The 14,612-nt window shown below is 37.4% G+C and overlaps 1 protein-coding gene and 1 long non-coding RNA gene across 5 annotated transcripts in view; both read left to right on the forward strand.

Annotated features, from left to right (window-relative positions):
- Positions 1–12,823, forward strand: part of LOC130705036 (uncharacterized) — a 75,656-nt gene extending 62,833 nt beyond the window's left edge. Inside the window, exon 3 of the long non-coding RNA XR_009005665.1 lies at positions 12,211–12,823. This is a non-coding gene — a long non-coding RNA (uncharacterized LOC130705036). The remainder of the gene's footprint in view (positions 1–12,210) is intronic.
- Positions 1–14,612, forward strand: part of HTR7 (5-hydroxytryptamine receptor 7) — a 670,153-nt gene that overhangs the window by 192,688 nt on the left and 462,853 nt on the right. The gene's annotated exons all lie outside the window — the stretch shown is intronic.

Genomic DNA, 14,612 nt, shown 5'->3' on the forward strand with positions numbered 1-14,612 from the left:
TATATGTCAATGCCACTCTCTCACTTAGTCCCAGCTTACCCTTCCCCTCCCCGTGTCCTCAAGTCCATTCTCTATGTCTGTATCTTTATTTCTGTCCTGCCCCTAGGTTCATTAGAACCGTTTTTTTTTTTTTTAGATTCCATATATATGTTTTGGCATAAGGTATTTGTTTTTTTCTTTCTGACTTACTTCACTCTGTATGACAGACTCTAGGTCCATCCACCTCACTACAAATAACTCAGTTTCATTTCTTTTTATGGCTGAGTAATATTCCATTGTATATATGTGCCACATCTTCTTTATCCATTCATCTGTCGATGGACACTTAGGTTGCTTCCATGTCCTGGCTATTGTAAATAGTGCAATGAACATTGTGGTACATGTCTCTTTTTGAATTATGGTTTTCTCAGGGTATATGCCCAGTAGTGGGATTGCTGGGTCATATGGTAGTTCTATGTTTAGTTTTTTAAGGAACCTTCATACCGTTCTCCATAGTGACTCTATCAATTCACATTCCCACCAACAGTGCAAGAGAGTTCCCTTTTCTTCACACCCTCTCCAGCAAATATTGTTTGTAGATTTTTTGATGATGGCCATTCTGACCGGTGTGAGATGATATCTCATTGTAGTTTTGATTTGCATTTCTCTAATGATTAGTGATATTGAGCATCCTTTCATGTGTTTGTTGGCAATCTGTATATCTTCTTTGGAGAAATGTCTATTTAGGTCTTCTGCCCATTTTTGGATTGGGTTCTTTGTTTTTGTGATATTGAGCTTCATGAGCTGCTTGTATATTTTGGAGATGAATCCTTTGTCAGTTGCTTCATTTGCAAATATTTTCTCCCATTCTGAGGGTTGTCTTTTCGTCTTGTTTATGGTTTCCTTTACTGTGCAAAAGCTTTTAAGGTTCATTAGGTCCCATTTGTTTATTTTTGTTTTTATTTCCGTTTCTCTAGGAGGTGGGTCAAAAGGATCTTGCTGTGATTTATGTCATAGAATGTTCTGCCTACATTTTCCTCTAAGAGTTTTATAGTGTCTGGCCTTACATTTAGGTCTTTAATCCATTTTGAGTGTATTTTTGTGTATGGTGTTAGGCAGTTTTCTAATTTCATTCTTTTACATGTAGCTGTCCAGTTTTCCCATCACCACTTATTGAAGAGGCTGTCTTTTCTCCATTGTGTACTCTTGCCTCCTTTATCAAAGGTAAGGTGACTATATGTGTATGGGTTTATCTCTGGGCTTTCTATCCTGTTCCATTGATCTATATTTCTTTTTTTGTGCCAGTACCATACTATCTTGATTACTATAGAATTACATATAATGATAAATGTGAAAGGAGCATTTAAAATTTTATGATGACATTCAACTGTGAATAGTTACTATTCTTGTTCTTATTCCTTTAGGCACAGCATTTCCTTTTTTTCCACTTAAAAATGAAGAAACTGAGATTCGCAGAGGTTAAACAATTTGCGAACTAGTTAAATGATGGAATTTGCCTTTTTTTTTTAATTTTATTTAATTATTTATTTATTTTTGGCTGTGTTGGGTCTTCGTTTCTGTGCGAGGGCTTCCTCTAGTTGCGGCGAGTGGGGGCCACTCTTCATCGGGGTGCGCAGTCTTCTCACTATCGTGGCCTCTCTTGTTGTGGAGCACAGGCTCCAGACGCGCAGGCTCAGTAGTTGTGGCTCACGGGCCTAGTTGCTCCGCGGCATGTGGGATCTTCCCAGACCAGGGCTCGAACCCGTGTCCCCTGCATTAGCAGGCAGATTCTCAACCACTGCACCACCAGGGAAGCCCTGGAATTTGCCTTTAACTTCCATGTTGTGGCTCTTATTTCAGTGATCTTCATGTTACTATTATTATTGCAAATTATTTTATAGCTTTGCAACATTTCCCCAGACTCCGTCCATAAAATCTATCAGGTCTTGAATATCTCTGTAAAGATAAGACCATCATTTATATCAGGAGTTAGCAAACTGCAGCCCATGCGTCAAGTCCCCAACACGTGTCTTTGTACTGGACACAGCCATACTCATTTATTTGTTGTCTGTGTCTGCTTTCACACTATAAAGGCAGGGTTGCATAGTTGCAACAGAGACTATAGGCCTGCATAGCCTAAAGTATTTATTATCTGACCTTTTACAGAAGAAGTTTGCTCACCCCTGACTTTTATTGTCATCCCAAATACTGTAGAACCCTTGCCCACAAAGAATGATTTTCCAGAGTTCACAAGCAACATTAACAAATGCCCTATTCAGCTCTTCACCCCCGTTAGATCAAGGTGGGAAAATGGAGCCCTTTAATTTTCATGTATTTCCTCCCCAGGAGAAACCTGGGCTCTGTGTACACTGGAAGCATTTATTCCTAGGAATCCCTCAGACCCTAGCTTCATTGAACATTAAATCAGGAAGGAAGGGACCTTAGAAACATGTGGTTCAGCATCCTCACTCGAAGGATGAGAACACTGAGACCCACAGAAGGAAAACAACACCTCTTAAGTTAGGTAGTGGTTGGCAGTTAGATGAAAACCCAGGTATCCTGACTTCTAGTGGTTCTGTTACACTGAAAACTGAGTTAGACTGAATTATGGTTCCTCACTTGTGGATTGCAGGTATGAATTTTTATCGAGGTATTTTGTGCTGGGTAGGAAAAGGCCACAGATTAAATGAACCACAAGACATCACCCAGAAAGTTTACATTAGGATCTGGAGCCCTTGAGCCTAAGTATATAGATCAAGTATCTCCTTGCTTTGCTAAGAAAAATTACAAAGAATAGCCTGCACTATTCATTTTGGTCTGTTTTGCCCCTGATTTTCCTCATCTCCTAATTCCCTCCTGGCTAAATATAGTATTGATGTTACTGTCTGACCTGATGTCATGGAGGGTTCAGAAGACCAGACTGAGCCTGTGACAGCTGTTCAAATAGCATAAGGGAGTTCACAGAGGAAGGGAGTTCATGGAGAGGCTACATTTCTGCTCTGGTTTCTGAGTTTCTTTGTGTTGTTTCTGGGTGAAGATCACAGTTTTTAAGTTTTTTTGAGTCATCAATTTTGTGGAGTTTGTTTGCATCTCTAAGTGAGAAAACCAAGTCTTCCATTTGGAGCACCTAGGCCTACCCATTAGATTGATGGTGTTTTGTGGCCCAGTTAACCCATAAAGAGCTTTGCCCCTAAAGGCAATTAAACTCACCAGGACTTTCAATGGGAAATTGGCTGGGAGCACAAAAGGCCCAACAGGAAGGCAGGTTGGGGAGCAGGAAAGGTCATGGCAAGGATATAACCAGAGGGTGATATCACTGAACAGGCCATTAAAAAAAACCAACAACAACAACCCAACAATGCCTTTTCAGAAGGATTTAACCTTGTGTAACATTCATGATGACTCTCAGGACTGGGTGTGGAATATGGTTTCTCTCTTCCCAGCAACGTCTGTCCCTTATTCTGGTAACAGTACCTCCTCCCTTCAGGGATGTCACCCCTCTTCACTTCATACAGCTTGAACGGGGTTTTCCATCACACAGCTCTCTCCCTTCGTATGACCCAAGCTAAGCCAATCGGGTTATGTCTCCCGGCAATTTCCATCCTAAACACAGAAGGTGGATGGGGCGGAGACCCAGGTAGGAATGTTCACTCTACTGTGGGGATGCCCAAGTCAGCCCTGGGCGCAGTCCTTCCAAGGTCTGGTTGCTCTCTCTTCAGTTTTCTGAGCTCATTCAGTGGCATTCCAATTTATTATTTTTCTGCTTAAGTTAGTAGTTTTCTGTTTTTGTTGCCTATGGAGTGTTTAAATGATCCCAAGGGGCACAAAATAACTGGGCTTAACATATGTTATCTTATGTATTTAACAAAAATACTGTCTATTATTATGTGTGTAGGTTAAATATATATTATTAGTTCTGTTGCACGCATGAGGAAATTAAAATTAGAGCTTAGGTAATTTGCCAAGGTTTATGCTGGTAATGAGAGAAAGAGCTAAGGCTGGAGCTCAGGACTGTCATACCCTGGATCCATGACATCACAGAGCCCGGGGGTGCAGTGTGCGGCTGACAGAAGGCACCACGAGTCTGGGTCTCAGGAAGCATCCAGGAGAGCTGCAGGGAAACCAGTTGTTCCTTTAGGAACGGGAGCCAAGCATCAATCCCACCCCTCCCACACCCTTTTTGATATCCTGGAAGCAGTCAAATTTTACCTGCTTGGTTTTATCTCTTGGTATAAAAGGGTTAAGGCACATATCTCAGAGTCAAATTCATTTTACAGGTGAGGGAACTGAGCTCCAGAGATGTCAAATGGATTTTGACACACAGCAAGGTCACATAGCTCTTGGTCACATAGCAAGTTAGTGCCAGATCAGGGATCAGGTCCAGGGGATCCTGATTCTTAGTCTGGCACCCTTTCCAGCTCTCCACATACTCTTATTTCCTTGATGACTCTGGAAGTGATGGCATATTATGCTTTCCTGAAACAGTAGAGTGGAGTTGCACCAAATACACATTTCACTTTTGTGAATTTAAGTGTTTAAACACTTGGCAATGGAAAGACACAGGAACAGAGAAAGAGCAAATTTTAATATCCCAAGTGATTCCATCTGTCAGTCTGGCTTATGGGCCAAAGGAAAAATGAGATGGGAAAGGTGAGTATGATGATCATTCAGTGGGTTTCAAATCTCATATATCTCTCGTAGTGTGAGCATCTAACCATTTATAAAATACATGGCCGTGTGTGTATATATTTTTCTTTTAAATTCAACCTGGACTCTGAAACTCAATCTATCTATTTATACTGACCCCTCTCCCTCCCAAACTCTAGGTGTCTGTTCAATACTGTAGGAAAAAACTGACTCTGGTGTACTTCCTGACAGCTGGTGTTGTAATTTATAGACAAAGACATTTTCAAGGATAATTTGAACTGCAGTTATTATTGGCTTAGTGTACTGATGTTAGAATTTCAGCCCTGTGTTAAGTTGCAGCTTTATGCCTTACCATAGTGAGAGGCAGTAGAATATAATGAAACTGTAGGACATGGGCTCTTGTGTTAGAAAAATTCACCTTCATAAACGTTCCCTGTGTGATTCTGAGCAATCCTTCATTCCCCCAGATTATAGGGAAAAACCAATGTAAAATGTTTAGCATAATCATCTGTCTATATTAAGTGCCTAAGTGCTAGTTAGTAATATGTTTATTGTAATAGAACTGATCAAAGAAATTTTGTAATATTAGCTAAATGTAGTAAAGAAAAGAGCCGGTGCTTCTGACTCTTAGTTCATGTCCTTTATGTTTTACCTTTACTTATATTCACAAACTGAGGAAATTAGACCCAGATTCTTCCCAAAGATCTATATCTCTGATGATGGCACTATGGACGCTCTCATCTATTTCTGTTTTAGTTATCTATTGCCTAACAATTTGTATAAAACCAAATCTTAGTGGCTTAAAAATACAAGTATATTTAGTTTGCAAGTCTGTCAGCTAGGCAGTTCTGGTCTCCCATGGGCTCATTCTGTGTCTGTGAGCAGCTGTGGGTTGGATAAGCAACTCTGCTGATCGTGACGAGGCTCTCTTACACATATATGGATCAGCTGGTTGTAGGCTGGTCTAGGACAGCCTTGGCTAGTACAACTGAACTCTCCTCCAGCAGGCTAGCTTGGGTTTGTTCATATGATTGTGGCAGGGTTCCAAGAAAGAAAAAGGAAGCACATAACGCCTCTTGATACTTAGGCTCAGAACTGGCACAACATCACTTTCTCCATATTGTATTAGCCAAAGCAAGTCATAGGACTGGCCTAAGTTCAAGGGGTGAATAAAGAGACTCATCAGGGGCTTCCCTGGTGGTGCAGTGGTTAAGAATCCGCCTGCCAGTGCAGGGGACACGGGTTCGAGCCCTGGTCTGGGAAGATCCCACATACCGCAGAGCAACTAAGCCCGTGCGCCACAGCTACTGAGCCTGCGCTCTAGAGCCCGCGAGCCACAACAACTGAAGCCTGTGTGCCACAACTGCTGAAGCCTGCGTGCCTAGAGCCCATGCTCCGCAACAAGAGAAGCCACCGCAATGAGAAGCCCGCGCCTTGCAACGAAGAGTAGTCCCCACTCGCCACAACTAGAGAAAAGCCCGTGCTCAGCAACAAAGACCCAACACAGCCAAAAATAAATGAATAAATTAATTAATTAAAAAAAAGAGACATCATTTTCATAGGATAAGCTGCAAAGATACATTTGAAAGGAGTGTGGATACAATAAGGCCTATAATTGGGACTATTTTTTTAAACCAATTTTTCATAACTTCAGATGTCTTGGTATCTGTCAGTGAGCTCTGATGTGTTCTCCAGACAAATCTTTGTCTTCCCTGGGGGAGAATTCAGGTTCTCCAGTAGCTTATGGTGATTGACGCATGTAGGCCACTAAGTTTTCCCTCAGTCTGTTCTCTCCCAACAGGATTCCTGAAGTTGAGACAAGATTTTTAAAAGAGATGGTTCTAGCCCTGTCAGAACTTGACCTGGAGAGACAAACATTTGTTTCAGATTTGGAATAAAATGCTATGCCTATTAACTCATAGAATTGTGACCATCTGGACATGGCCTGAATCGACAAATGCATTTGTCAATTAGGATTGCTCAAAAAGGCAATTATTGCCCCAAATAATGACAGAATAATCTACTTCATGATCTTCAGAAGAGGGGAACATAGGCAAACATATGGTAAAGAATGCTTCTTTTGATAGCTAGAATATAATTTGTGTTCTTTTCCTTAGCAATGGTAGACATGGTGGTAGTGTGTGTGTGTGTGTGTTTGTGTGTGAGGAAACTTAGAATGTCCAGCAAATGTTCTTTGAATAGGACAGTGGCTCATTATCATTAGATGTCAGCCAAGTGGTGTATAGTGTTCTTGTTGCTGCCACTGGTGCTGATACAAGTATAGTATTTGTCACTGATGAAGATGAGGGTCACTAGCTCTAGAGTTCAAGAATAGAGAGTGTGACTTCTGATATCATGGTATAAGGTCCCTGAGGGCACAAAAAATACTAGTTCTACTATTAATTGCTCAAGGGAGTAGAAAATGCAAAGTCTGTAGCTGTGTTTTTTTGTTTTATATTTTAAAATTTATATTAATTATATATACACATATATACACATATTATTAATATTCAGCTTGATAAATTTTCTTTGTATGAACACAACTTTGTAACCAACACCTACATCAAGAAATAAAAAACAATATGGGGACCAAGGAGCCTCTCTTTTTCCCTCCCAGTCTCTACCACTCTGCAAATGTATCCACTCTACTGTCTTCTAACAGCATGATTGGTTTTGCCAGTTTTTCTGCTTTAAATAGGTGGAATCATCAGAATGTTTTCTTGTTCCCCCCTGATTTCTTTCATTCAACATAATGATGTATATATTCATCCAAATTGTTGCATCTATCAGTAATCCATTCCTTTTCATTGTTGAGTAGTACTCCATTGTGTGTGGATAATTCACAGTTTGTTTTCTCATTCACCTCTTGATGGACTTTTGGGTTGTTTCCAGATTTTGTCTGTTATAATTAAGCTATAGATCAATTTGGTGAGAATTGCCAACTTTACAATATGAGTCTTCCAATCCATGAACACGGCATATTTTTCTATTTATTTAGGACTTCCTTAATTTCTCTCACAATTTTTTACAGCTTTAAATTTCAAGGTATTGGGTGTTTTTTGTTAGATTTATTCTTAGGTATTTTATATTTTGGATACCACTCTAAAAGGAATTTTTTAAATTTTACTTTGCAATTATTTTTGCTAGTATATAAGAATACCATAGGTTTTACAAATAATAACCTTGTATCCTGCATCCTGGATAATGTTTTTATTGATTCTACTAGTTGTTCTGTAGACTCATTGAAATTTCTATGTGAAAAATTATATCATCTGCAAACAATGATGATTTTCTTTTCCTTTTCCAAGTTTTGTCTTTTTTGTCTTTTTCTTATCTTATTGCAATGACTAGAAGTGCCAGAACAATATAGGTTAGAAGTGGTGAAAGCAAGCATTCTTCCTTTGTTCCTGATTTCTGGATAAAATAATTTGCACTTTCACCATTAAGTATGACATTAACGGTAGATTTTTTAAAATACTGTTTACCACTTTGAAGGTATTCACTATTATTTCTAGTTTGTTCAGAGCTTTCATTATGAATAGTGTTAAAAATTTTCAAATGTTTTTTTCTGCATGTATTGAAAGTATTATATAGTTTTCTGCTTTATTTTTTTAATGTAGTAAATTATATTGATTGATTTTTGTATGTTAAGCTAACCTTGCATTCCTAGCATAAACCTTAGTTGGTCATTATCTATTATATTTTTAATTTATTTAAGAAATTATTTGCTTATATTTTCTTAAGGATTTTACTTCTGTATACATGAAGAATATTCCTTTGTTCCTTCTCTATTTTTAAAAAAAGTTTGGGTAATGTTGGTGATATTTCTTCCTGGAATATTTGATATTCACTCTTTTTTTTTTTTTTTTTTTTTTTAAGAAAGCATCAGAATCACTTGCAGGGATTCTTTTTATTTATTTATTTTTATTTATTTATTTATGGCTGTGTTGGGTCTTCGTTTCTGTGCGAGGGCTTTCTCTAGTTGTGGCAAGTGGGGGCCACTCTTCATTGCGGTGCGCGGGCCTCTCACTATCGTGGCCTCTCTTGTTGTGGAGCACAGGCTCCAGACGCGCAGGCTCAGTAATTGTGGCTCACGGGCCTAGTTGCTCCGCGGCATGTGGGATCTTCCCAGACCAGGGCTCAAACCCGTGTCCCCTGCATTAGCAGGCAGATTCTCAACCACTGCGCCACCAGGGAAGCCCCGATATTCACTCTTAATATGAATTTTATTGGAATTTTCTTTTTGGGGATGTTTTTGATATAAAATTTAAATTATTTAATATATATTTAACTATACCTGTTTTCTGTTTCTTCTTGTGTCAGTTTTGGTAAATTGTGCCTTTCAAGAAGTTATCCAGGGGCTTCCCTGGTGGCGCAGTGGTTGGGAATCCGCCTGCCAATGCAGGGGACACGGGTTCGTGCCCCGGTCTGGGAAGATCCCACATGCCGCGGAGCGGCTGGGCCTGTGAGCCACAACTACTGAGCCTGCACGTCTGGAGCCTGTGCTCCGCAACGGGAGAGGCCGCGGCGGTGAGAGGCCTGCGCACCGTGATGAAGAGTGGCCCCCGCTTGCCACAACTAGAGAAAGCCCTCGCACAGAAACGAAGACCCAACACAGCCAAAAATAAAAATAAATAAAATAAATAAATTAAAAAAAAAAAAAGAAGTTATCCATTTCTTCTACATTGTTGAATTTGTTGTCACATAGTTGTATGTAATTTTCTCTTATTATCATTTTCATGTTTGTGGTGATAACCTTCTTTTTGTTCCTACTAAGGGTGACTTTTGTTCTTTTTTTTTATTGATCAGTTTATCTAGAAGTTTCTCAATACTACTGATATTTTCAAAAAAGTAGCCTTTTATTTTTAAAATTATCTATTATCTGTCCATTCTAAAATTTCATTAAATTCTGTTTTTTATTATTTTCTTCCTTCTAGTTTCTTTGGGGTTACTTTGCTCTTTTTCTAGTTTATTTTTAAGGGGGGACATTATATCATTGGTTTTAGATCTTTCTTCTTTTCAAATTTAGGCATTCAAAACTATAAATTCCTTTTTAAGCAATACCTTAGCATCATCTTGCACACTTTGATGTATTGTATCTGATGGTTAATTTTATGTGTCAACTTGTCTTGGCTATGGTGCCCAGTTGTTTGGTCAAATACTAGGCTAGGTGTTACTGTGAATGTATGTGTGGATGTAGTTAACATTTACAATCAGCAGACTTTAACTAAAACAGATTACCTTCCAAAATGTGGGTTGGCTTCATCCAATTAGTTGAAAACCTTAACAGCAAAAAATGGGGTTTCTTAAAGAAGAAATTCTGCCTCAATATTGAAACATAAAATCTTGACTGAATTTCCAGCCTGTTGTCCTGCTTGCAGATTTCAGACTTAACACTGCAACATCAACCCTTACTTTGAATTTCCAGCCTGCTGGCCTGCCCTACAAAATATTTTCAAATTTCTTTGGTTATTTCATCTTTCAGACACAAATATTTAGAAATATATTATTTAAATTCTATCTATTTTGAATTTTCCCAGATATATTATTTTTAGTAAATATTTTAAAATCAAATACTATTGTGGTCAGAGGATACACTTTGTGTGATTTCAGTGCTATAAAATTATTGTGACTTGCTTTATGACTCAGCATATAGTCTCTCTTGGTGTATGTACCATGTGAACTTGAAAAAAATTTGTATTTTGCATTTGTTGGATGTAGTGTTCTATGAATGTCAATTAAATTGAAATGTTTCAGGGTGTTGTTCAGATCTCTTTGTCCTTCCTGATATTTTAATGTTTAGTTTCTCTATCAATTATTGAAAAATAGATGTTAAAATCTTCTCCTCTATTTGTATAGTAGTCTATCTCTCCCTTTAATTCTTCAATTTTGATCCATGTAGTTTGAGATTCTGTCACTAGGTGAATACACATTTTAAATTGGTGTATCTTTTTTTTTTTCATCATTATGAAAAATCCTTCTGCATCTCAGGTAATATTTTTTGTCTTAAAGTTTATTTATTTTGATATTTGAAATCTTTTCTTTTGATATAAAAAGTCATTCTAGCCTTCTTATGCACATTGTTTGCATGATATATCTTTATCCCTCCTCCCTCCCATTTCATTTCACCTATCTTTGCCTTTATACGTAAAGTTTGTCATTTTTAGGGAGCATATAGTAAGTTTTTGCTTTTTAAAATATATACTATTAATTTCTGCTTTTTTAAACTGTAGTGTTTTCTTTAGACCATTAAAATTTAATGTAATTAATGATATGGTTGGATTTAAGTTGACCATTTTACAGTTGCCTCTCTGTATCCATGGGGGATTGCTCCCAGGACCCTGTGAATACCAAAATCCATGGATGCTCAAGTCTTCTATATAAAATAATGTAGTATTTGCCTATAACTTAGAGGCATCCTCCCATATACTTTAAATTATCTCTAGATTACTTATCTTTTATAATTTAAATGCTATGTAAATAGTTATAAATACAATGTAAATGCTATGTAAATAGTTGCTGGAGTGCCACAAATTCAAGTTTTGCTTTTTGGAATTTTCTGGAATTTTGTTTTCAAATATTTTCAATCTGTGGTTGGTTGAATATGTGGATGCAGAACCCATGGATATGGAGGGCTGATTGTATTTGTTTTCTGTTTAACTTTGGTTTTTATTCCCCTTTTCTTTCTTTCCTGACCTTTTTGGATTACTTGAATATGTTTTTTAGTATTCCATTTTAATTTTCTATTGGCTGTTTGGCTATATCTCTTTGTATTATTCTTTTTAGTGTTTGCCCTAAATATTACACTACACATAGACAATTTCTCACTGCCTGCTTAGATTCAATACTGTACCACTTCAAGTAAAATGTAGATTCTTTGCAACCATTTACTACCTTTCACTAACCTCTATGTTATAGTTTCCATATGAATTTAATCTACAATTATTGAAATCCATTGAAATCTTATAATTTTTGCTTTCATTAGTCATATATATTTTAAAGAACTCAAGGGGAAAAATAGATTTTTACATGTGCAAAGATATTTACCATTCTCTTGCTCTTTCTTCATTCCTGAAGATTTAACTTTTCCTCTGGCATCATTTCCCTTCAACCTGAAGAATATCCTTCATCCTTTATCAGTTCTTTTACAGTAGGTCTGTTGGTGACAAATTCTCTAAGTTTTCCATCATCTGATAATGGTTAGTTTGCCTTCATTCCTGAAGGATATTTTCACTAAATATAAAATTCTGGATTGAGGGTTTTTTTCTTTCAGCACTTTAAAGGTGTAGTTCTACTATCTTCTGGTCTCTGCTAAGAATTCTGCCATCATTCATATTGCTCTTCTCCTGTATGTAATGTATCGCCTTACTCTAGCTATTGTAAGATATATTTTTCCCCTGTGGTTTTCTGCTATTTGATTATGATGTGTTCAATTGTAATTTTCTTTGAGTTAATTCTACATGGGGTTCACTGTGCTTTTTTAAATCTGTAAATTTATTTCTTTCACCAACTTTGGGATGTTTTAGAACAGTGCTTATTAAAATATTTTTTTTCTACCTGAATCTTTCTGTCCTCTCTTTCTAGGACTCAAATGACATGGAACTGAAGATCTTGCCCAACCTTCTGATTATGATTTGATTTTCCTTGTACACTTTCCTGTAGAGATATAAAGAGCTATCCATACAGGCTTAAATATTTCAGTACTTACATATTATATTTCTCAAAATAAATTAACAAAAATGGACAGTCTGGTCTTATACGTCAGGCTTGTGAGTTTGTAAGTCTGCCCCAAGCAATGAATTTACATTCATGTGCCCTTAATGTCAGATTTCTGAACCTTGCAGGAGTAAAATCAACATATCCACATTCTAATTCCTGAATCTATGTTACCTTATATGGCAAAAGGGACTTTTCACATGCTACTAATTTAAAGATCTTGAGATGGGAAGGTTTGCTTCTTCAATTACCTAAGTGGTCCCAATGTTATGACAGGCATCCTTATAAGATGGAGGCAGGTGATTAGGATTGGAGAAGGCAGTGTGACAACAAAAGCAAAGACTGGAGTGGTGTGGCCACCATCCAAGGAATGCTGACAGCCACCAGAAGCTGGAAGAGGAAAAGAAAGGATTCCCCCCTTGGAGCCTTCAGAAAAAACCTAGCTGACACTTTGATTTTTAGCTCCACTTCAGACTTCCAATGTGCAGAACTAAAAGAGAATAAATTTGTGTTGTTTTAAGCCACTTAGTTTACGGAAATTTGTTACATCTGCAATGGAAAACCACTAAGCAAGTGATCAAGAAAAAAGTCAGAAGGGTCAAATATTTAATGGAATTAGGCTAAGATGGTTTGGTTTATCCACCTAATAATAAGGATGAATGATTAAAGTCTACTGAACAAAATTTCATAAGGTGTGAGTGTGCACTACTATAAAATCATTTTGTGAAGTCTTTTAAATGCTCCATTGACTGACCTATCCATTCACAATTGTCACAGTCTTACTTTGGATATTCATTATATTCATATAGGTCTCAGGTAAGTTGTGCTTTTATGAGACTAACTCTATTTTTATAGGTTTGATTGTGCATAATTTCACTTTGATCAATTCTCTGTCGATTTAAAATTTTACTGTCATAGGTCAAGCTAATTCCCATTATTACCAGTGATATGGCAGAGTCTCATTCTGGACTCCAAACACCATGCCTACTTACCAAGAAAGAGGTTTATATTCAAACAAAAAAATCATTTCTTGAATTCTAAAGTCCCTTTTTCATCATGTAAACTAGAAAACTTGGTACCTACCTAATAATCATGTGGATAAGACAGGAGTAAATGTTTATTTGGATAAGTCTTCAGATCATCCCTCCTCCTCTTATTTTTTTGCTCTTACAACGTAATAAACTTTCCAATAAAAAACTAAAATTTGCTGATATTCCTTAGTTTTACCTTTACAATTGACTTACTATATTTGACGTCTTTAAATGAGGAGAAATGACAACAAAATTTTTCAGTGTGTAATGCCACATATTGCAACTCACTAGTAATGCTCAATTCTATAACCCTCAATTATTGCACATAAAATATTATGAAACATAAATTCCTAAGAAAGTTTACAGGAATAGATGATAAAATAAACTGTATAACCACACATGCCAAAGATCTTTAGCGTATGTGTGTGTATGTGCATTAGCAATCCAGATCTGACTCCATTTCTCCACTTTAATGCTAAAATTCTTTATTTCTTTGCATATCCTCTGAAGTACAATTGTGTCCTCTTCAAAACATATTTGCATTTTAATAACTTTTTCCAAAACGATTGAAAAAGAAAGCCCCTTTAAGCAGAGGGCTTCTAAGACTGGTAAAACCGCCAGCGTAAGAGGCATAAGACCTTTCCCGGCATGTTAAAGACTATTCTTGGAGAAGGAAGGTAAAATACTAAGTGATTGTCTGAGAAATCTTTTAAGTAATAATTTCTGATTAAAGGTAGCAGTCTCAAACTCTCCAAGTTGGGAGACAGGTAAAAAGAACTTGAAAAACAGAGGCTTGGCCTCAGAAGGGATAACTGCAATTGAAGGGGGGACGTTTTAGAAGCTCAACCAGGGAGCAAGCCAAGACAGGCTGGAAAACGGAGACAGGCAGCGCAGCCCGAAGGCAGATTCTGAGGAACACCTGGGGGTGGGTAGAGTGGGTGTGGAGAAGCCCATAGCCAGGTGCAGTAGGTTAGTTTCAGAGACAGTTTTCCTAGAGGAGTCAAAATGATATCAAGATGATATTTAAAAGTAGTATGTTGTCCATTACTAAAACAGTTGGTGTTTGCAAGGCAGAGTAACTGGACCAAGGATTTTTAGCCAGAGGTTCATGAACTGTTCAAGAATCCATGGACAAACTAGGAAACATGCAATTTCCTGAAACTGTTTATGAAATGTGTGCATGTGTGTTTGTAGACTTTTATGGGGGTAGATGTCCCATAATTTATAACAAATTCTCAC

Source organism: Balaenoptera acutorostrata, chromosome 16, assembly GCF_949987535.1.
Source record: "Balaenoptera acutorostrata chromosome 16, mBalAcu1.1, whole genome shotgun sequence".
Taxonomy (NCBI): domain Eukaryota; kingdom Metazoa; phylum Chordata; class Mammalia; order Artiodactyla; family Balaenopteridae; genus Balaenoptera; species Balaenoptera acutorostrata.